Source organism: Pleurodeles waltl, chromosome 2_2, assembly GCF_031143425.1.
Source record: "Pleurodeles waltl isolate 20211129_DDA chromosome 2_2, aPleWal1.hap1.20221129, whole genome shotgun sequence".
Lineage (NCBI taxonomy): Eukaryota > Metazoa > Chordata > Amphibia > Caudata > Salamandridae > Pleurodeles > Pleurodeles waltl.
In genome coordinates, this window is record NC_090439.1 from 671,602,176 (window position 1) to 671,626,832 (window position 24,657).

Sequence of the window (24,657 nt, forward strand, 5' to 3'; positions counted from 1 at the left end):
GAGTGCAAATAGCATTTTCAAAAACATATTTTCCTCACATTTTAGGGAAACAGTATTAGCATATGCCAAGATATAACAACCACAGAACATTATGGACAAACATTTCACATTCTAGATCTCGAGAATAGACCCCAATGAATTGTGCCGTAACCTTGTGGCAAAGTCAAAAACAGAAGCACTGCTTCTAGCGAAGGCATAACTCCTTTCCCTGGCCAATAGTGGCCAGGTGACAGAAAAATCAAACATGATACCAAGGTATAAGAAGGTTTTGATATTGTTAAGTGTGTTGCCCTCACACAGGTGGGTTCTGCTTTTTGTACTTCTAGGAATTAGTACCACGATTTGTGATTTGTTTGAATTGATACTAAAGTCAAGTGTGTACATCTAATGTCAAAAAAGGTCCAATAGAATTTGAAGATCATGTGCCATCCTGGAAATTAAAACATTGTCATCTGCATTTAAAAATGTCGGAACAGGATGGCCATCTAACTTAGGGTGATCACAGCCACGAGCTACAAGTAGCTGTTCCAGTTTATTAACATAAAGAGTAAACTAAAAAGGTGAGGGATACAACCTTGTCTAACCCCTGTATTGGTCGCAATTCACAAAGGTAAACCTAGGCTTTTGGTCTAAACTTAGACTAAAAGTCTAAGTATATGACTCTGTGAATTCACAAAGCACATTTACAAGTACAAGCTTTAGGTCCGCAGTAGTGGTGGATTTCCACCTAAAACTTTATGCTTACATGGGTATTGTGTGGGAACATCCCAAGAAACACACATGGCATGCAACTGCCACACAATGTAATGCATGAAATGGGTCCATATGCAGAAACCCATGAAAAGCCATGCAAGATGGTTTTGTCTGGACCTGTAAATGTGGACTGACATAATGTGCGAACGGAGTGTTCCAAAAAATTAAGTCCTGATGGCACAATGTGCTGCTAGAGGAAAATAAATGAGAGACTTGATGTGTGGCTCTGTGCCATGTAAACACAGCACCATGATTAACAATCTGATGACCCTGATCTGTACCTCATTGCAGAGGATGATGTCATACCTCATGGCCAGCTGTTTGTCCTGGACTTCTCTAATGATGGCGATGACCAGCCTTAAAGCATCATTCACGACACTCTCTAGCAGATCCTGGGTGCCATCCAGACACCATCTCTGGTTGAAGGGGAGATACACAGCATTGTGTGGTCTCAAGATGACACACCCAACAGAGAACACACACCATCTGCCAGCTCACCCAGAGCCCCGGACTCCCAGGACCAGGCATAATTTTCTAAGCTACAGCGGTAGGAGTCCAGCGGGAGGTGGCACAGCTGGTGCAAGTGAGGATGGAGACTATGGCCGGCAGCCTAGCAGGAGTCCATAAGTGCTTCGGTCTGAATAAGGACAACTCTACTGCCATCAGAGGCACCCATGTTCCGTTTCATGGACACCAGCAGTCAATGGCCGACATCACTGGTGTCATGAAACATAAGCAAATGACCTCCCTAAATGGCACCAACAGGATTGACAACAGACTGTGGGCTGGCCAAACTGTCCTGGAGTCCATGGAGTGAATGCTGGCCTCCCTCATTGACAACCTGGCTGCCTACTGCTGTGACGTTGCTGCTGTGTTGCGAAACCTACAGAACCTCCTTACTGCAGTGATGCCTTTCAACTTTCCACAGATGACAGCTGCCAGGACCTTGGAATCCACATTTCCAGCCCCTGTTGTGTGTTTGCCTCCCTCCACTTCAACACCAGCACCACCCCTGGCACGGAAGGCACCGTACACATCAAAGGATGAAGATGTGGAAGGAACATTTTTCACTGGCAAAATCACCCAGTAGCTTCAGTCTGTGGCAAATAAACAGTTTCTCTTTTGCTCTGTGCTTAATATTATGGCAACATTGCATCAATTATCAATGTCCCCTCTTCACTCTCCCACTGTTGACCAATCACATATGTGGACTGGCATTGTAGCCAATCCTACCTAATGGCGATTTGATCACCTCGTCACTGATGCACTCCTCTCCTACACGGCTCATGACATGTTCCCTTTCCCCCCCTTGGACTCTGTCTGGACATCTGAACATCCAATGGCTTGGGATCTCTCATGGGATCATTCTCCTGTGTACTGTACAGTATTACATATATAATTATTGCACATGTAAATAAATTCACTCAATACATCATTTGTGTTGACTCTGTGTCTGAGGCAGTAACTCTGTGAACTTCATGAATTATGTAAAACCACCACACTGAGGGGCATAATTACACCAGTGTGGTGCAGCAAGCAATGTGGCTGCGCTGAGCTGCATCATTTCCAAACCGCAGGTTTAAGCCGTATATAATAGCATACTATGCACCCATGTTTTTTCCATAGTGCTGGTGCTGATTCAGCTGCCTAGTGGCAATGCAGGTGCCCTTGCATTATACAGAATGGTTGTTTATGTGCAGGAAGTTGTCCCCTCCTGCTCATAAACAATAAGTAATGGCTCCTTGGTCCTACAATGTGTGCTGCACCATGCAGCATAATATAGAAAAAGCAAAAACAAGGAGAGATATAAGCATTTCTCTCCATTGTGCCATGCCAACCCCACCCCTGTGGCAACATCAGTGTTTTGGCAGTGTCTCAGGTTTGTATTCCATTGTAAATCTGAGTCAGCATCAAAAGCAATGGGTGTTGCATGGGTACTTCCACAGCAAAACCCACTGCACGCCCCTCTGCCACAGAAATCTGCTTTGGGGGGCCCATATATACAATGCAGTGTTAAGCAACGCAAAATGGCTTAATGACACCTTGAAAATAAATAAAAGGGCACAGTGCCACTGGAGCATCACAAAAAGAGATGCTCTGGTGGTTCTAGGGACTTGTCAATATGCCCCTTAGTACCAGCCTGATGGATATTTGTGGCTTTATGACATACGCAAAGCCACACACACTGACTGCAACATGATTGAGGTTACTGATAGATATGTGGACTAGCAAGTTTTACGTGAGGATCACAAGTATGGCATATGACAGTTTGCATGCATGTATTGTGACAGCTGACACAAATCACTACACGAATGGCAGGGCCAAGCAAGGATGATAGCAGCAATAAAACATTGATTTGGCAAATGAATGATGCATGTGTAAGATGGTGAGGGGCAGCCATCAGTGTCTCAGTAAAAGAATCTAGATTTAGGGGGAGTGCAATGACAACAACATAATGACAATGCAAGTCACATTACTTCACAACACGGATAAATGGTGTATGAATAAATGTTTGGGAATGTGTATCAATGCACACCCAGAGTGTCACGTTCATTGCAGAATGATGTCTGGATTTGCTGATGTGGCATCATTGCCAACCTGACAGGTATTTGACCTTAGGAGACACACATAGACATGCATGTAACTAACTGCTGTTCACAAAGGCATGCACCTAACAAGACATGTTCAGACATGCTACCACCTAGACAGTAAATCATGATGGAGACCATACAGTAGGAAAAAACAAGGTTTAATCACACTAGAAATTTTAGCCTAAAATACCCTAAAATAACTAAAGTACTCATACAAACCTAACCTGCACTATCTTATCCTAACTTTTTCCTACAACTAACTAGGTGTACCTTAACTCATTCTATACATCTAATGCCACATGATAAACATCAGCACCTATGCCCCCTCTTTAAAAGATATCTATAGACAAGGATAACTTAACATTGACCAACTAAATGTACAGCCTAAAAAAATCGTTTTTTTTTGTTTATGCAAAAAAATGATATATTTTATGATTTTTTCATTTTTAATAACACACATACCCAAAACATCACCCCCAAACATTAAAAAAAAAAGTTACCCAAAAACTCACCACCTAAGAAAAAAACAACGTGGCCCTCATTACAACCCTGGCAGTCGGTGTTAAAGCGGCGGTAATACCGCCAACAGGCCGGCGGAAAAAAATTGAATCACGACCGTGGAGGAAACTGCCAACATAGACAGCCACTTTAACACTTCGACCGCCATGGGGGTAAACAAACAAACAGCGCGGCGGTCACCACCAACAGACAGGCAGAAGACAATGTACCGCCCACACTATTATGAGAGGCCAATCCGCCACCTTTTCCGGGGCGGAACCAACGTGTACAAAAACATGGCAGAAACAGTACTTGGAAGGAAAAACACTCACCTCTCCACACCCCACGAGGAACCAGGACACCATGGAGCCAGAACTCCAAATACTCCCTGCGATGGTATTCCTGCTCCTCTATCAGGAGCAACAACGACGCGGCGATGACCACGGTGAGTACTACACCTACAACACAGGGGAGGGGGAGGGAAAAGAGAGTGGCACACACATGCAACACTGCCACCCACACCCACACCCACAACAACATACACACAAATACATGCTGCAACATTACATTAACACCCCCAACCCCCTTTCAAGAATGCAAGGACAAAAGGAAATGAGTTGAACGATTGTAATCATGAAAGAACCAGTAGTCAAAACTTGAAATACAGTATATACAATTATGTACACCAACTACACAAGTCTGGATAGTGCACCAATAATAGTTCGTGGACCACTGGGCCCAAAATGCATGGGCGAGGCCCACACTCGATACCAGACATCAAACGGAGAGAACACTGCAGGGGCATCAGATCGAAATGAAACAGGCACCTCAGGGGGAAGGGAAGGGGGGGCACCTCAGTCGGATGAGTGCACGACGCCACTGCTCCACGAGGGGGCTCCATGCCCACTGCTGTATCCTGGGGAGTGCAAAGCCACAGTCTCTCAAGTCTCTCCAGTGGGTGGTTTGCCCACTGCTTTATCCTGGGGAGTGCAAAGCCACAGTCTCTCAAGTCTCTCCAGTGGGTGGGTTGCCCACTGCTTTATCCAGGGGAGTGCAAAGCCACAGTCTCTCAAGTCTCTCCAGTGGGTGGGTTGCCCACTGCTTTATCCTGGGGAGTGCAAAGCCACAGTCTCTCAAGTCTCTCCAGTGGGTGGTTTGCCCACTGCATTATCCTGGGGAGTGCAAAGCCACAGTCTCTCAAGTCTCTCCAGTGGGTGGTTTGCCCACTGCTTTATCCTGGGGAGTGCAAAGCCACAGTCTCTCAAGTATCTCCATTGGGTGGGTTGCCCACTGCATTATCCTGGGGAGTGCAAAGCCACAGTCTCTCAAGTCTCTCCAGTGGGTGGTTTGCCCACAGCTTTATCCTAGGGAGTGCAAAGCCACAATCTCTCAAGTCTCTCCAGTGGGTGGGTTGCCCACTGCATTATCCTGGGGAGTGCAAAGCCACAGTCTCTCAAGTGGATAACAGTCTCCACTGGTTCTGGAAAGGGCTTTGTGCCCAGAGTGCTTCATCCTGACAAGGACTGAGGTAGTGGATGTGATACTCCACTGGTTCTGGAGGGGGCTTTGTGCCCAGAGTGCTTCATCCTGCCAAGGACTGAGGTAGATGATGTGATACTCCATTGGTTCTGGAGGAGGCTTTGTGCCCAGAGTGCTTCATCCTGCCAAGGACAGAGATAGTGGATGCCTTTCTCCACTGGTTCTTGAGGGGGCTTTGTGCCCAGAGTACTTCATCCTGCCAAGGACTGAGGTAGATGATGTGATACTCCACTGGTTCTGGAGGGGGCTTTGTGCCCAGAGTGCTTCATCCTGCCAAGGACAGAGGTAGTGGATGCCTTTCTCCACTGAAGGTGTTGCATCATGGAAGCTGCCCAGGCTCCTGGAACTGACCATCAGGCTTGGTCGCTTGACCACTGGGCATGGCAGCCATATCTGCGGTGGTGCCACTTGCTCAGGACGTCGTGGGGCCGCTGGCGGTGCTTGCGGCGGTGTCAGTAGCGGCGGTGCTTGCGGCGGCCTCTGTGGCATTGGTGCTGGCGGTGGACTCTGTGGCAGTGGTGCTTGCGGCGGCCTCTGTGGCATCAGTGCTGGCGGCGGGCTCTGTGGTGGCGGTCCTGGTGGCGGACTTTGTGGCAGCGGTGCTGGTGGCAGGCTCTGTGGTGGCGGTGCTGGTGGCTGGCTCAGTGGCGGCGATTCTGGTGGCGGGCTCAGTGACTGCAGTGCTGGTGGCAGGCTCAGGGACTGTGGTGCTGGTGGCAGTGCATGTGGCGGTGCAGGTGGCGGTCTTCTCCACCGTACTGGTTGGCGTCGACGTGGACAGAAGGTGTGACCCTGGTCCCATAGTCGGTGCCACCATGCCCTCTCCTGACCTGCCCTTGATTTTCTGGCCCTTCCCTACCTTGGATGGTGGCGCAGCTGTCTTGCCACTATCCCCTTTTGTTTTCCCTGAGCCCTTGGTGGCAGGTGTTTTCGCCTTCTCCCTCTGGAATGTGGGCAATTTTTTTACTTTTGCAGGTGGCGGAATGTCCTTGCCCTCGCTCCATGGCACACTGGCTGCCCTGATGCCTGGCACACTCCAAAACTCCGCTGTTGCTGGGACCACGGTGCCTGGTAATGTGGTGGCTGAGGTGCTGGGTTGGGACCTGGAAAGCCTGGCCCTAGTTGACGGACGGGGGGGATGTAGGGAAGAGGTCAATGTTAGCTAGGACATTTTTTTTACACACACTGGGACGGGTAGATGGAGTGGGTTTGGGAGTGGAGGAAGAGGTAGTGGTTGTAGGAGGTGTACGATTGCTGAATTTGGTTGAAGGTGCATGGGCTGGAGGCTGTTGTGAGGTGGATGGCTGTTGGGTGGGTGTGTGCCTGCGTTTGTGTACTTTGGGAGGAGGGCTCACAGACACACTGGTAGAGGACATAGGGGATGTGTGAATGGTAGTGGGGGTGGTGAGTGCACGTGAGCGGTGTGTGGTGATGGGCGTGCTGGTGATGGAGGTAGTGGCTGAAGATATTGTGCATGCAGGTGTGAGTGGAGATGGGACAAGGAGGGAGGAAGACAACGTGGAGGAGGGGGACACAGTGGAGGCAGTGGATGTTGGTATGTCTGCATGGGAATGATGCTTGTGTGAGTGCCTGTGGGATGTGGGGTGCTTATGTTTGCCAGAGCCACCCTTGTGTGATGAGGTGTGTGCATGCTGGTCTGATGGTGTGCTTGGGATAGGCTGAGGTACAGGGGATTGGGTCTGGGTGGAGGAAGTTGGAGGGGGGAGACTGGACACAGGGACAATGGCTGCCATCAGTGCTGAGGCCAGAGTCTGAAATGCTCTCTGTTGGGCTGCCTGGCCAGAATGAATGCCCTCCAGGTATGCATTTGTTTGTTGCCCCTCGACACCCTGGATGGCATTCACAATGGTAGATTGCCCAACCTGTGAGGTGCCTGGGGTGAAGGAGATGCCCACCCTCCTGGGTGAGCAGGCACGGGACACACGCTGAGGGGCTGCTGGGAGGACGGTGCTGGTAGGGGGGTGGCGGCTGTACCTGTTGATGCGGGGGGCACAGAGGGGCCCGCCACCGCAAGGGAGCTCCCATCAGAGGAGGAGTCGATGTCACTGATGTCACCTCCTGTCCCCGCCGTGGAGCTCCCCTCGCCCTCCGTTCCACTGGTGGCTTCAGACTCTGTTGTCTCACCCTCCGGGGCCAAGTGGGATGCAGCTCCCTCCTGCTCCGGTGCCACTGCTCCTCCGCCTGATTATGCTATTGCACATAAGAACAGGGAGACCACAAAAAGGGTGGGGGAAAGACAGAAGAAAGACATGTTCAGTGCATGCAATACCACTACCGTTGGCGGGCACTACAGACACAGCAGCCCTCTGCACTACGCCATGCACTTAGAGTTCCTAGATTAATCACATGCCCATGGGGTACAAGGCCTATACCTGATTGCTGCACACATGGAAGTCACAGGAGCCTGACTAGATGTAGATGGCTCTTACCACTGGTGGGGTTGGGGTGACACATAGCCTTCTTCACAAAGGGCCCTTGTCTACAAAGCTCGCCCTGGCCTAGGGTAACCCACTGCCCGCCTCCCCCACCCAGACACCTCGTAATGCTTGCAGAGTCAGATGGATGTGACTGTACTCACCCCCTTGTGGCTGCTGTGATGCCCTCAAGTGCCCATCCAGCTCAGGATACGCCACCGCCAGGATCCGGAACATCAGGGGGGTCATGGTGTGACAGGCACCGCTCCCACGTTGGGAGGCCATCCCCAGCTGGGCCTCCACCGTCTTCTTGCTCCACCGGCGAATGTCCTCCCATCTTTAAGGCAGTGAGTGCACCGTCTATGGTGGACCCCCAGGGTCCAGACGTCCTTGGCGATGGCACACCAAATATCCTTCTTCTGGTGGCCGCTGACCTAGAGGAATAGTACAAGGGAAAAGGAAAAACTTCAACCGTCCGGACCGTCACAGTCATTGGCCCACGTTCCCACCCTTGCCCTGACGCACATACACTCACTGTCCGCACATGCAGGCCTCAGTCCCCCCCATGTATCTTCCATCCACACCACTCCAAACAGGCATTGCCCCTTGCAGCATGCTCACAGTGTACTCACCTGTTTGTCTGGAGGACCGTACAGTAGCGTGTATTGGGGGAGGACCCCATCCACTAACTTCTCCAACTCCTCCGAAGTGAAGGCAGGGGCCCTTTCCCCAGACACATGAGCCATGGTTGCTTCCAGACTGAGGTCACAGCAGCACTTGCAGTGCAGGTCCTCTCCTGTCAAAGGTCAGGTATCAAGTGAGTGAACAGACAGAAAATGTCAGTCACATCCGCGGCTGTGCGTGCCGTCACCTCTGGATACATCGTCATTGTCTCCTGGGACCCATAGGGTCCAATGTTAACCAATGCAGGATTGCGCTGCAGTCTTCGACCGCCTACCGCGAAGGTGTAGAACGCCAGTGCAGTTGCCTCATACCCCTTGTCCCACCTTACAGGTCAGATAGCCGCCAATTCAGTGGGCCACATGGCATTAATATTAACTGATTCACACCTATCTAGGCCTTGCATACACACTGTAACAGGCACATTGCGGATTTACAAATGTTTGCTAATGACATGTAGTAATACCTCAGTGTTGGCTGATTCTCTGCTCTGTGTTTTCCTCTATAGGGTACGTCCGCTGGGGCAGGTGGTGAGATAGCGGCATCCTCCAGTGTACAGACCGCTGGTGGACCTGTCAACAATGGAAGAGAGCCACATAATAGTCACCTACAGATTTGATTGTGCAACTATTCATGAACTGTGTGCCCAGTTGGAGCTGGACCTGATGTTAGCAATCCTCCATTCCACAGGAATCCCCCCTCTAGTGCAGGTCCTGTCAGTACTCCATTTCCTGGCAAGTGGGTTGTTTCAAACAACAGTGGCCATTGCATCAGGGATGTCCCAGCCTATGTTCTCAAACGTGTTGTCCAGAATGTTGTCTGCCCTGCTTAAACACATGCGCAGCTACATCGTTTTTTCTCAGGTGGAGGATTTGCCTACAGTAAAAGGTGACTTCTATGCCCTGGGTCATATCCCCAACATCATAGGTGCCATTGATGGGACACATGTGGCCTTGGTACCCCCCCCCGCAGGAGTGAACAAGTGTACAGAAACCGTAAGAGCTACCATTCAATGATTGTGCAGATGGTGTGTTTGGCCGACCAGTACATCTCCCATGTGAATGCCAAGTTTCCTGGCTCAGTTCATGACGCTTATATTCTGAGGAATAGCAGCATCCCTTATGTGATGGGGCAACTCCAGAGGCACCGTGTGTGGCTAATAGGTGAGGACAAGGACCCTATACCCTGTGAATAGTTGTCTGGGGTTGTACCTAAGGGTTAGTGTGTGTCTAACAGTTGTCCCTAGACATTTGCAGGTGACTCTGGGTACCCAAACCTGTCACGGCTACTGACCCCAGTGAGAAATCCCAGGACAAGGGCAGAGGAACGCTACAATGAGGCACATGGGCGAACTAGGAGAGTGATCGAAAGGACTTTCGGCCTCCTAAAGGCCAGGTTCTGGTGCCTCCATATGACAGATGGTTCTCTCTACTACTCACCAAAGAAGGTATGTCAGATCATCGTGGCCTGCTGTATGCTGCACAACCTGGCTTTGCGACGACAGGTGCCTTTTCTGCAGGAGGATGGTCCACATGGGGGTCCTGTGGCAGCTGTGGAGCCTGTGGACAGTGAAGAAGAGGAGGCAGAAGAAGAGGATATCGAAAACAGAAACAACGTTATCCAGCAATACTTCCAGTGAGACACAGGTAAGAAGATGTCACTGCCTCACACCTCTCACACAGTTGTTAGACGCATCATAAGTCTGTCACTTTCACCCAGTGAATGGACCCTGACCTGTCACTTTGCCTTTCCATTTCACAGATGTGGGTCCCACTGTGTGACCTCTGCTATATTACCTCATGGACTAGAGCTGTGTGACATAGGTATGTTGGCAATACAATCGACATTGCTATTTTCCTTAGTTATTGCAAATACACATTTGTGAAAGCACAGACTGACTCCAGATTGTTTTGTGATTCAAGGGTGTTTATTTCAGTGCTAAGGGGGTTGTAAAATGGGCAGGGGTGATGGTGGAGGATTGTCCATGGCAGAGTCCAGCCTATTTGTTTCACAGGTGCATAGTCCAAAGGGGCATAGGAAGTGGAGCTAGGGCAGTTTATGGATGGACAGGGTGATGAAGTGGGACAGAAGGATGACATTTAGTGGGGTCTCATTTCCTGGCGGGGGTCTTGGTATTGTTCTCTGTCTTTGTCCTGGATCTCAGGGACTGTTTGCAGGGTGGTTCTCCATCTGTAGCGGGTGGGGTGCTGTTGTAGTGGTCCTGTGGCTGTGCCTCCTGTCCAATAGCGCCGGCGGAGGTGGTGAACTGTTCATCATCCAGGCTAATGTCAGGGGCCCCTTGTTGTGCCACAGTGTCCCTCCTGGTGTTCACAAGGTCCTTCAGCACCCCTACAATGGTGACGAGGGTGGTGTTGATGGACTTAAGTTCCTCCCTGATCACCAGATACTGTTTCTCCTGCAGCCGCTGGGTCTCCTGAAACTTGGCCAGTACCATTGCCATTGTCTCCTGGGAATGATGGGATGCTCCCATGATGTTGGAGAGAGCCTCATGGAGAGTGGGTTCCCTGGGCCTGTCCTCCCCCTTTCACACATCAGTCCTCCCAGTTCCCCTGTTTTCCTGTGCCTCTGTCCCCTGGACCGTGTGCCCACTGCCCCAAGGTCCCTGATTTTCTTGGGTTGTTGGGTTTGCCTGTGTTCCCTGTAGTGGTGGTCACACTGCTGCTTGACGTGTCCTGGGGACAGAGGGATGGGCCTGCTAGGTATGGTGCTGTGCTGGTGTTTCCTGAGCAGGGAGGCTCTGTGGTGGCTTGTGCCAGTGTCAGGGGAACCGACTGTCCCGAGGTCCCAGATGGGCCGGGCTGGTCATCTTGATCCAGTTGGACAGAGCTGCTGTCATCACTGTGGGCCTCTTTTGTGGGGGGAGTGGACATGTGTGGAACCTCTTGTCCGGTGACGTTGGTTAGGGGTCCTGCAGGGGTGTAAAGGCATGATTATTGCATCTGTGTGTGCCATCGTGTGCAATGGGTGGGTGACCCTGTACTCTAGTGCTTGCGTTCTTGTGTAGGACCTTGTGTGATAATTGGTTTGGGGATCTGTGGGTATCTGTAGTGGACATGCTTTGGTGATGGGTTTCCATGCTTTGTTGTTGCATGCAGGGCTTGGTATAGGGATGTATGGGTTGTGATATTGGGGCATATGGGAGGTGTTGGAGTGATGGGGGTGAGGGTGAGGGTGGGATTTGAGATAGCATGCATGTTGGGTGGGGGATGTAATAGTTAAGATTTGACTTACCAAAGTCCATTCCTCCTGCTACTCCTGCGAGGCCCACAGGATGCAGTATAGCCAAGACCTGCTCCTCCCATGTTGTTAGTTGTGAGGAAGGAGGTGGGGATCCGCCGCCAGTCCTCTGAACTGCAATCTGGTGTCTTGAGACCACGGAATGCACCTTCCCCCGTAGGTTGTTTCACCTCTTCCTGTTGTCATCCTGCGTTCTTGGATGCTGTCCCACTGCGTTGACCCAGTCTACGATTCTGCGCCATAGCTACCTTCCTAGCTATGGAGGTGTGCTGCACCTGTGATCCGAATAGCTGTGGCTCTACCCGGACGATTTCCTCCACCATGACTCTGAGCTCCTCCTCAGAGAACCTGGGGTGTCTTTGCGGTGCCATGGTGTGGTGTGGGTGATGTGTGAAGTGGTGTCATTTGTGATGTGTGAGGAGATGTGTTTGTGTGTGTTGTCTGAGGTGCGTGGATGTTGTGTGAGTGATGGTGTTATGTGCCTGTGGATGCTAGTGTTGTTGATGGTGGTGTCTCTCTCTTGGCTTCTTTCTCAATTTTTGTCGTAGAGGTTTGTGGGTGATGTGGGTGTGTGTTTTATATTGTTTTGAGTGTGTGGGAGTGGTGCGTGTATGTGTATCAGGTGTGTGTATTTCGATTTGTCCAATGTGGTTGTGTTTTGTAAATGTGTGTGTATTTTGAGTGCAGCGGTGTGTACCGCCAATGGAATACCGCGGTTAAAAGACCACCATGTGGATTTGTGGGTCGTGATAGTGTGGGCGTATTCCGGTTGGCGTGACGGTGGAGGTTTTGTTATCACCAGTTTATCACTGACCTTTGGTGTGGCGGACTTGTGTCGGTGTCTGGATTTTGGCAGATTCCGGGCTGTGGGTCGTAATAGCTGTAGAGGAATTCCGCTGCCGCAGTGGTGTGTTGGCAGTCTTCTGGACGGCGGTAAGCGGGATTTGCCGCCAATGTTGTAATGAGGGCCTATGTCCTACAAGTAATCTACACCACACTAACTTATCTAAATACCCCAACTATATACATAAATATGTACAAGGGGAAGGGAAGTAGTGTCTATCTGGACCATTGTCTACCTCAGCGCCTCATCACCGCATCCCTAATCTCTCTGAGTATCTTCATCATTAGATCATTTTTGTGCTACAGTCTGGCAATCCTATATTTCTGGTCCACAAGCTATGTGTGAAATTCCTGCACATAGAGTGGCTCCAAATACATAGGTACAGCCTGTAAACCAGTTGGGGCACTTAATGTAGCAGCTGGTGTTGATGGTCCTGCCCCTGTAGAGCCTGCTCTGTCTGTGGCTTCAGACCTGCCTGGTGTTTGGGTACTGGAGGTGAATAGTTCCTGGGTGGACCACCTTGAGGAAATGCTTTCCATGAGACTTATGCTCGCTCCTTCCCATAGAACTGCCACATCCTCCAGTAGCCCTTTGTGACCAGACACATGTGGCAGTAGTGTTCTGCACACTTCTCAAACTGGCGCTTCTGGGATAGGGTCATGTTTACAGCTGCAACATGAATGGGACATGTCAGCCAAATGTACATTAGGTAAATGAACAAAAGGCATGCAATGAAAACACCATCTGCAGTTGTCACATGTTGACCAGAACAAATCACAATGCAATTTTGAAGGCAGGGGTAATAGACATCTGCACACCAACCATCATCTACACATTGCTCATGTCCAAGGTATCAAGGCTAGCTATTGTTGCATAATAACATTGAACCATCTTGGAAAATCTTCAAAGGACCATGTCACCATTGACTAAAATTATCATACACATCAGTCATGTGACCATGATAGGTCACACACATCATGTTGGATTGCTCATGAATATCCTGTGTGCTTGCGCAAGGGACTTCAGATCCATTGGCATGTACCAAACTTATCTGAGCAAGGACTGCAAGTTAAATGTGTTCTCACAACAGTTTGTGCCTCATATGGCAAGGACAGTTGTCTGGACACATTGCTACATTGAAAATTAATTTGTGACAGGTATCAAATGTGTAAACGGAGGGTGGAGCATTCACCCATGTCACACAGAGGAGCATGATACTACACTCATATCCACATAGGTCGGTACCTGGTGAGTTGTGCCATGACTTGATGCATAGTCCCAGAGGTACATGATGTCTCCCACTTTGCTGCCCATTGCCTGAATGTGTCCAAAACTCTACACCTTATCTGCACAGGGATCTTGGAATAGCACTGGCTAATGCTTTACATTATGCAAAATTGTTTGCATCACACCCTGGACACTACCTGGACCACCATGATCTTATAATGCTGTGAGTGATGGCATGTCATATGACAATGTGGTATGGGCATCGCTCTGGCCAAACACACATGACAAGATCTGTGAGGATGACATGGCTTGGCAATGTTGTGACCTATGACACAGAATATGGGACATTGCACCACAATGGTGGGTGGCCAAAACGTTTGCATTTTCAAGTGTGATATGTTGACCACTGCCTGCTAATCTTAGGGACTGTTCACATGATCATTAATCATACCATGACCTGAGTTAATGTCTGCTACGTGTGGCATACAGACCAGCAGCATGTTTAGTGAACAACATCTTACCACCCTTCCTACATGTGTAGGACCCTATTCTTCTGGCACATGTCCTTACTTTCATTGCTGTGTTTGGGCTCATATATAATGTCCAACATCTACATGGCCCTTGCTGCACATGTTCCCACCAGTTGTAGGAGGCTGGCCTGGTCTGTAGTGGGTACCTTGGGTACTTACACCTTATACCAGGTCCAGTTATCCCGTATTAGTGAAATGTAGTAGTGTTCTAGCAGCTTAGGCTGATAGAGGTAGCTATAGCAGAGCAGCTTAGGCTGAACTAGGAGACATGCAAAGCTCCTGTAATACCACTTATAATTACACAGTGCTTATACACATGTAAAAACAATGCTCAGTGTTACCAAAAATAAAGGTAGTTTATTTGGTTGACACAAGGCCAAAAATATCTTAGAGGCAATACTCCTTCTGGAGGTAAGTATTATACACAATATATACACTAGACACCAAAATAAGGTAAGTAATTAGACAAAGGATAGTGCAAACAATAGGAAATGCTATAGAATGCAATGGGAGAAAATAGGTCTAGGAGCAACACAAACCATACATTAAGAAAGTGGAATGAGAACCACAAATTCCCCCCTAGACAAGAGTAGTGTGTAGATAATCGATGGGAGATTAAGAATACAGTAAAGGTAAGTAAATTATCCTACACCAGAGCCCAGAAAAGCAGGAGTAAACTAATGCAAATTTCCTTAGGACACACTACAAGTCGTGATTAGAGTTGTTGCAAGAGCCAAGACAGACTGCAAACAACAAATGGTGGATTCCTGGACCTGAAGACCTGCAAAGGAAGGAGACCAAGTCCAGGAGTCAAAAGAGGTTCCAGGAAGGACAGGAGCCCCTGCCAACCCGGAAGAGGATGCAAAAGAAAAGTCCCCGGTTGGACAAAGACTGCAGAAATGCACCCAAGGAAGATGTCAGCGGGTTCCTGCATGATGCACTGAGAGGGAGATTGGCTACCTTGTCAGGTATGGACCTATCAGGAGGGGTCTCTGACATCACCTGCTGGCACTGGCCACTCAGAGGCTTCCAGAGTGTCCCCACACCTTGCAAAGCAAGATGGCTGAAGTCTGGGACACACTGGAGGAGCTCTGGGCACCACCCCTAGGGTGGTGATGGACAGGGGAGTGGTCACTCCCCTTTCCTTTGTCCAGTTTTGCGCCAGAGCCGGTGTAGACTGGCTCATGCAAGGAGGGCACCATCTGTGCCCTTCAAAGCATTTCCATAGGCTGGGGGAGGCTACCCCTCCCCAGCCTGTAACACCTATTTCCAAAGGGAGAGAGTGTAACACCCTTCTACCAAAGGAAGTACTTTGTTGTGCCTTCCTGGGACTGAGCTGCACAGACCCCAGGACTGCAGAACCCTGTCTGTGAGGTGGCAGCAGCTGTAGCTACATTGTAAGCCTCAGAGAGCTGGTTTGGCAGCACTGGGGATCCATGGCGGAGTCCCCAGGGTGGAATTGGCTCCCCAGTACCAGATTTGAAATGGGGGGAAAATTCCATGATCTTAGACACCTTACTTGGACATATTCGGGGTTACCATTGTGAAGCTACATATAGGTGTTGACCTATATGTAGTGCACACGTGTAATGGCATCTGCTGCACTCACAAAGTTCTGGGAATTGGCCCTGAACTATGTGGGGGCACCTTTGCACCTTTGCTAGTGCAAGGGTGCCCTCACACTTAGCAACTTTGCACCTAGCCTTCATTAAATGAAGGTTAGACATATAGGTGACTTAGAAGTTACTTAAGTGCAGTGAAAATGGCTGTGAAATAATGTGTGCACTATTTCGTGCAGGCTGCAGTGGCTGTCCTGTGAAAGGGATTGTGTGAGCTCCTTATGGGTGAAAAAAGAAATGCTGCTGCCCATAAGGTTCTCCTGGAACCCCAATGCCCTGGGTACATAGGTACCAAAGGGGGGTCCAGTGTGCCAATTGTTAAATGAAGTCACTAGCCTATAGTGACAAATTTAAAAGCAGAGAGAGCATAAGCACTGAGGTTCTGATTAGCAGAGCCTCAGTGACAGAGTTAAGCACTATACACACACACGCATTAGGCCATATGCTATGAGCACTGGGGTCCAGCAGGATCCCAGTGAGACAGGCAAAAACATACTGACATACAGTTCAAAATGGGGGTAGCATGCCAAGAAAGATGGTACTTTCCTACACCAGTGCATTTTTTTCTTGGGATGCACATCCTACACACAACTGCAACCATAAAGTCCATATCCAGGTATAGCACCCAGGCCTTCGTTATGAACTTGGCGGCATTCACCGCCAACCGCTGTGCTGATGGAGAACAAAAGACCGCCAATGGGGGTGAACTTCATACCACCGTATAATAATGCCAAAAAGACAAACCTCAAAAAATCTTGCATCCTCCACTCACCGCCAGGGCCAAAAGTGACGGAAAGGCAGTACATCTCACCCGCCACCACCATGCAGACAGATCCCCCACCCACCAAATAATGATGCAGAAATCAGCACGGCAGACAGTGAATGTCGAACGACCATTGGCTGTATGGACCACCACGGCCAGCAATGGGACCCGCCAACAACAAATGCACACATTGGCAAGTTTGAAAAGCACACACCTGACACACATCCACAACACTTTAAAACACACACATACACACCCCACAGTCCTTTGCAACGCCAGTAGCACAACAGATATTGACAACACGCATACACTGAACCCACCATCACACAAGTCACACACACAAAAACACCATCAAAACTCATACATTGCTCAATCACCATCATAAGCCACACACCCAACCACACAACCACACAACAGCACCCTCACCAATACACCTACAACACACCACCCACAACACACACCATGGCACCCCCTAAGCACCCCTGCTTCACTGTCAGGGAGCTGAGGACCATGGTGGACTTAATACTCAGGGTCGAGCCACACCTATTCGGGACACAGCAGACATCCTTGGCCTGGAAGATGGAGCTATGGCAGAGGATAGTCAACAAGGTAAACGCAGTGGGAAACCATCCACACACAAGGGATGACATCAGGAAGAGATGGAACAACCTGCGCAGGAAGGTGCATTCCATGGCATCCAGGTACAACATTGCAGTACAAAAGACTAGTGTCGGTCCCCCACCTCCTCGCCCCAAATACACTGACTGGGAGGAGAAGGTCCTGGCTATCCTGCACCCGGAGGGCCTCACTGAACTCACTGGAGGACTGGACTCAGGTAAGTCAACTACAATACCTTAACAGTCACCACACCTATAATGCATGCATCACCCCATCCCTCTCATTACCACCAGGACCCCATCCCCTACCCAGTCCACAACACCCACTCACTCACATCCAAGTCACCTGTATGCCCACAATCCCCCAGACAAATCACCATCCATCCCCCTGTGCATAGTCACCCACCCATGCATGTAATCTCAGAAGCGCTACAACACCCACAATGCCCCCCCCACAATAAATGCATCAAAATGCACACAAAGGGGCCTTGCATGCAGCTACATGGGAATTCAACCACCAATGACTGCTGACCAGTGCTGCAATGACAAGAATGTGCAGGATACCCACATCTCTATTCTCTCACACACAGGCACCACCACCCATGCCACCCGGATGGAGATGTCAAGGAGTGCCAGTCCTCCACCTGAAGACAAAGGCCCCACTCAGTAGAGTGCAGAGGGATGTCTGGACACAGAGGAAATCCCTGGCCCATCCCACAGCCCTGGACAGTCACCATCCAGAAGCCCCACCCGGGACACAGCTGACACCCCTACCACTCAGCCACCACCATCAGCTCTGGCCAATGACCCCACACCAGTGTCACCAGGCCACGGACTGGCTACCCACATGTACAGAAGCCCATGGGGCTCCACCCACCACCAAGCAGGATGATGAAGGGCCAACGGCAAGTGGGACTGCCAGTCCTGTGCAGGGGACAAAGGCACAGGGGGCTAAGGCCAGTGGGAAGGTATCATTGGCCGGGGGGTGGTCCCAAGGAGGGATGCTGCTGCCCAGGAGGTGATTTCAGAGGTACTGGCGGCATACCACCATTCCCAGGAAAGAATGGTCCAGATCCTGGCCACCTTGGCACAGAATCAGAGGCTGCAGGTAGCACACCACCAGGAGGGCATCGAGCAATGGAAACAGCCCAATGCTACCATGGCCTCCATTGCAAGGGTGCTGCAGTGCCAGACAAACATCCATCCTGAGTCCTACACCCACCTGCAGGCCCATTACACTAGCCAGGATACTGCCCTGCCATCTACATCTGCAGCATCTACTTCGACTGGTGGTACTGCCAGAGGACTCACAGGACATCAGCACCCATACCACTGCAGCCAAGCTTCACCCTCACAAATGTGCCCTCAGACCCAGACATCCCACTGAAACACCAGCCAAGACCAAGCTCAGCGCCAGGAAGGGACTGTGCCCTGAACTGTTTCCCTTGTGTGCCACTGAGCTACCTCATTGACATGCCACTGCTATGTCACCATCTTCAATGGCCCCATGGACTACACCTCTGTGCAACCAACCGCTGAGCATATGCACCTGGCACTTGTACGCCATGTGCCCACTCCCTTCCACTGCCTCAATACTCATGGATGTTTTGACTTGGAATAAATACACCTGTGCACTCAAAATACCTGTCCTTAATCAATATGAGCTATCAATTGTGAATGGGAATGTATTAGCTAGTTACCATTATAATACCACTTTTATTTCAGGAGGGGATCTAACAGACTGTAGTGTTTGAAGTATGTCACATTGTATATTCCATTGCGTTAACTGGCATCTCCCACATCAGTCATGATTTTGCTGTATCACTGGTAAAGGACACCACAGTACTTACTATATGAATCAGCCAGAAACAATGCAGTGAAGCCATCAGCATCATAGAAAATGTACCTGGGAGTCACTGGATGCATAGCTGGATTTGCTGGGTCCTGGAGGTGTATTCCCCCTCTTCTTCACCATCACTCTCGTCCCTCTGAGGTGGCAGTGATGGTTGGACGGCATCCTCCAATTCCAGAAGTGGGATAGCTTTCTTCACAGCCAAGTTGGGCAGCATGCAACATGCCACCACTATCTTACACACCTTGTCAGGGACATAGCACAGGGATCCTCCAGAGAGATAGAGGCAACAAAGTCTTGCTTTCAGGAGTCCTATGGTCTGCTCAATCACCCTCTTAGTATGACCATGTGCCTCATTATAGTTCCTTTCTGCATCTGTCTTGGGATTCCCCACAGGTGTCAGGAGCCTTTACATGTTGGGGTAGCCAGAATCCCCTTTCGGAAGTGGGCAAAAGAGGGTTGAAACACACACAATCTACTTGCATACAGCCTGGCTGTCAGCTATGTAATTGATCCAGTGTCATACACACTCACCTATGACCAAGCTCTGTCCTTCTGTAGTTGTCCCATCATGTGTAGCTGGTCATGGACTGATCCTGGGAACCTTGCATTGACAAGTGAAATGTACGGATCAGCAGTACACACCAATTGGACATTCATGGAGTGATAGTTTTTACAATTCCGAAACACCTGTTTGTTTACTCTTGGGGTATGAGGGCTATGTGGGTACCATCAATGGCACCTATCACATGGGGCATAGGCATAGAATCCTGAAGTGATGGTGTTTAGATCAGCCTTTTGGGGAAACTGGACATAACTTTGAAAGTGTGAACGAATGCATTCAGGAAATTGGACAGGATGTGGCTGAACATTGGCTGAAATACTCCTGAAGCCATGCCCACTGTCACTTGGAATGAGCCTGTGGCCAAAAAATAGAGCACAGATAGTACGTGCACAGTTGTAGGTATGGCATGGTGATTCCTATTAGCCGGCTTCAGAACAGGATCCATTTCTTCACAGAGGTCAAGGATTGTATCTCAATTAAGTTGGCAGGTTTTGATGATGTGACATTTCTCCATGGTGGACAGATCTACAAGGGCTCTGTAAACAGACAGGGCTCTCCTTCGCCACATTTGTCTGTACCAATAGGTGAGGAAGGAACACATCTTGAGTTTGGACATACACTTGCATCACATGGTGACACAATTCATGTTTTCAATGCAACACATATAACGCACACAAACACAAAGAATGAGGTAATCGTGTCAGGCTAATGTGTGCTGAGACAAACTTCACACCATGATTACATGTGGGGGACCAGTACTCATGCCAGTACTCGATGAAGGGGAGAGGGAATGGAGCCATGGAGGAGACCCCTGGCCAGGCTATGGAGACGTGATGGATGCAAAATGGCAGCCTCCTGTCATCCAGGTAGTGTAGTGTAGAAGTGACTTCATTCCGCTGGCGTAACTCATCATGGCGGTAGGCGGTGTTCACCGCCGTGCACCTGATCATTGGATAACATGGTTTTCAATGGGGAATCTGGGCCAAAAATAATGATCCCCACCAGCGGTGACAGTGCACACTGCCACGGTATCTACAGCCATTTTGACAGGCCTTTGACACTTGACTCCTACACTACGAGAAGGGAAGAACTCCCCTGCGTGTGCTGCTGTGTCTGACTGGTCTCTTAGACGGCATTTGTCACAGAGGAATGGGCCCCGGCCTTCACCGCAGAGGAGCAGGAGAAGCTGGTGGATGGAGTCCTACCCCTGTATGCCAAGCCGTATGGGCGACCAGAACAGCAGGTGAGATGCTATTTGTCCTTCTTAGATGTGTGTGAATCTGTTGGATGTCTGTATGCATTTTTGTCCACTGTGTTAATGCTCACCCATAGTGTGTCTGTCAATTTTTGGCTTGAAATGTGTCCATATGTATATCTCCATGTGCCATGTCAGTTTGATCGGGCATGGCATTTGTGTATGCGGTACCCACACTGGCGTTTGTTTCTTTACTCTGTGTGTCCCATGCAGGTCAGCGCCCATCAAAAGAGGGGACTGTGGCAAGCCATTGACAAGGAAGTGCAGATGCTGGGGGCCTACAACGGGTAGAGCACCCACTGCAGAAACTGGTGGGAGGACCTGAGGCACTTAGCCAGGAAGACCAGAGAGACCCAGCTGGGGAAGGTCTCGTGTGAGGGGTGCCCGTCGGACTCTGACTCCCCTAATGGCCCGCATTCTGGTGGTGGCCTATCCAGATTTGGATGGGTGCTTGAAGGCAGCACAGCAGCCACAAGGTGGTGAGTACCAACATTGTTGTGATGCCACTATGATGAGTATATTTAGATGCTAAGGGGTGCATGCATATTAGTGTCAGGCACATAGACAGGTGTGTCTCTGCAGTCCTGCCCCCCTCCACGTCTGTGGGATAGTGTTCTGGCTAGTTTTGTCAGGGTCTGTAAGCCTGTGAGGGGTCCCCGAATTGACCCATTTTATTCAATGGAGCCTCATGAACTTGCATATGTGTTGGCTTGGCATCATCTCTCTTTGGTTCACTTCATAAAGTGTATCAGAGTAGTGGGCCAGGATGGGAATGTAGTGTACTGTGGGGTCATGCCTATCAGTCAGGGGCACATTCATAAGATGTGTTGTGTCTGCTGAGGGCTTGTGCCTGAGCTGGGTGGGAGTGTATGTATCACAACATGTACATCTTTCCTGGAATTGACATACTTTTTTCTTGTTTTGTTTCCCCACCCCTGTGCTCTTGTGTCCCTGTGTACATTAGCATCATCTGGCGAGGGAGCTGTGGCACCAGTGAGTGGAGAAGCTGCAGCCCACGGGACCCATGTGGCAGAGACCACTGACGCCAAGGGGACCAGTGGGTTGGAGGGCGAGGTGAGTACCACAGGGGAGGCAACTACCACTGGAGGTAGTGACTCCGATACCTCCTCAGATGGCAGCTCCCTAGTGGTCGCGGACCCTACTGGGCCCACCCATTCTTTGTCATCTTCTGCCACCCTCATACCCCGCCCTCCCAGCAAATTTCCACGAGTTACCTGTGCCCGCTCACCCAGGAGGGTGGGCGTCTCCTTCACCCCAGGCACCTCATCCCCTGCCCCAGTCATCCCTGCTGCCCTCACGGAGGAGGCTATTGACCTCCTGAGAACCATCTCTGTAGGGCAGACAACCATCGTGAATGCCATCCAGGGGCTAGCATCCCAGATGCAGCAATGCAATGCATACCTGGAAGGCCTTCATGGTGCCATGTCTGACCTACAGAGATTGTTTTAGGCTCTGGCCTCCTCTTTGATGGCAGACAGTGTCCCTCATCTTTCCGTCCCTCCTTCCACCACCTCTACCCCTTCCAGCACCTCAGTCCCTTCACCCATCCCAAGCACACATACAGACAGCTGTGCACACAGATCAACACACAAGAAGCACACTGAGAAATGCAAGCACAACACCTCCCACCTTAGGCTGGCACATGCCCAACATACCAAAGCACACATAGCAACATCCACCTCTCCCACTGTGTCAGCCTCCCTCGCCTCCCTGTCTGTCACCTCACCGTGCAAACCCCCATGCACTGCACCCTCAGTCACTGCTGCTGCCCCCATTCTTGCACTCACTACAACAGCTGACTTCCAGTCATGCACCCCAGACACCACACCTGCACTCACCATGACTACATTCACATACACTTGCAGCACAATCACCAGACCTTCAGACACCCACACAACATCCATATACACTGGCAGCCTGTCTTCTCGCACTGTGTCTATCCCCCCTCCTCCCAAAACACTCAAACACTCACACTCATCCACACCACACACATCCACCATACATAAGCAGACTAAACAGGCACCTGCATCCACGTCCAGCACACCTACACCTCGTACCACCACTCCCTCAACCTCCACTCCCAGACCTGGCTCAAAATCCCCTCCAATTGCACCTAAGAAGCTTTTCCTCTCCCGTGTTGACCTGTTTGAACCCACTGGCCCACCCCATCTTGTCCCTAAACGTTCCCACGCCCTAGCCCGTCCAATTCTTCCTCGTCAAAGTCCTACCCAGTCCACCATTCCCATTCCCGATCCCCTTCTCCAGGAAGGAAGAAGCCCTGTGTTGCCCCAGGTCCCTTTGCCACCCCCGGTCCAAGGGCAAGCCCAAAGTGTCAGGAATCCCCTAGGTGCCTCCTGCATTATCTGTCAACATCCCCAGGGATTAGGGTTAAATCATATCTCTGTTCTTGGTTAAACCTTCATGTTTCTAAGTAAACATAATGTGCTGTGTTACACAATTGGTTTTATCAATGCTTGTTTTACCAATGCTTGTTTGCTAATGTGAGCAGGTGTAGACACGTGCTTCTAATTGGGTGTGGTGACTCATCTACATGTGGAAACTCAACTGCTTTCCTGATTGGCTATAAATAGCAGAGTGAAGCATTCCTCCCTGCGTGGTTTCGTTTTGTTTCCTGATCTCAGCATCTGATTTGGCAGTCCAGCCCCTGCTGTCATCCTCGTATTCAGGACTTTTGAGGCTTCTTTTCTTCGTTCCTATACCAGCTGACACCAGGCATTCCTCCAGCACTCTGGAAAAGACTGCAGCTAAGTGACTAGTATTCTCCAGGGAGTTTGTTCTTTGAGAGCTGCGCTTTCCTAGAATAGCTGGTGTATTTCAGACCTTGTATTTTGGCAGAGTGCTTATCTTGAAGAGACAAATGCATTTCTGAACATTCTACATTATTATTGTAGTTACTTGTCTAAATGTGCTTCAGGAAATCTGCTTGAGCTCAATTACTACAAAAAGTGACAGTGCAATTTTAAAAGAGCACTTATGTGACTTTTCTTTCTCTAATAGCATAACTCTTGGATTTAAGTTGTGTCATTCATGCCTGTGTTTCAGGTTTGAGGAATTTGCTTTTGAAGGGTTTTTCACACACACAGTGAAACCAAAACAAACTGTGCAACCCTAACTGTTGAAACCCAAAGTGGACATTTGTATATCTTGGATTGTTTTTGTTCCTTTTAGTTTAACCCTATGCATGCAGGAAAGTTATACATTTTATAATTAATGCCCTTGTTTGTCTTTCTTGTGTATGATAAGTGCAACCACAGTTCTCATTGTAGTGTGCAACTCTCTGTGAAGCCAGCCCTAGTGTTGAAGTACTTATTGTTATGGTACTCAGTTTGGGTTTTTGGTAATGCAGTGTTAGTAATTGTGCCAACAGTTATTATTATCCAAGAAAAATGCTGGAGCATCCCGGTGTTCTTCTACCGCTCCCGTGCCCATATCAGAAAGAGAGATTCAGTTTCAATTAAGTTGAGGGCACTAACTCCACTATCACTCTGTCAACAACGACCTGCCCCCGAAGATACAAGGTGCCTGGTTGGACCGGCAAGACGTGGCAGTGTTTTGTCTTTTTCTCTTCCACTCACCCTTTCCTTTTGG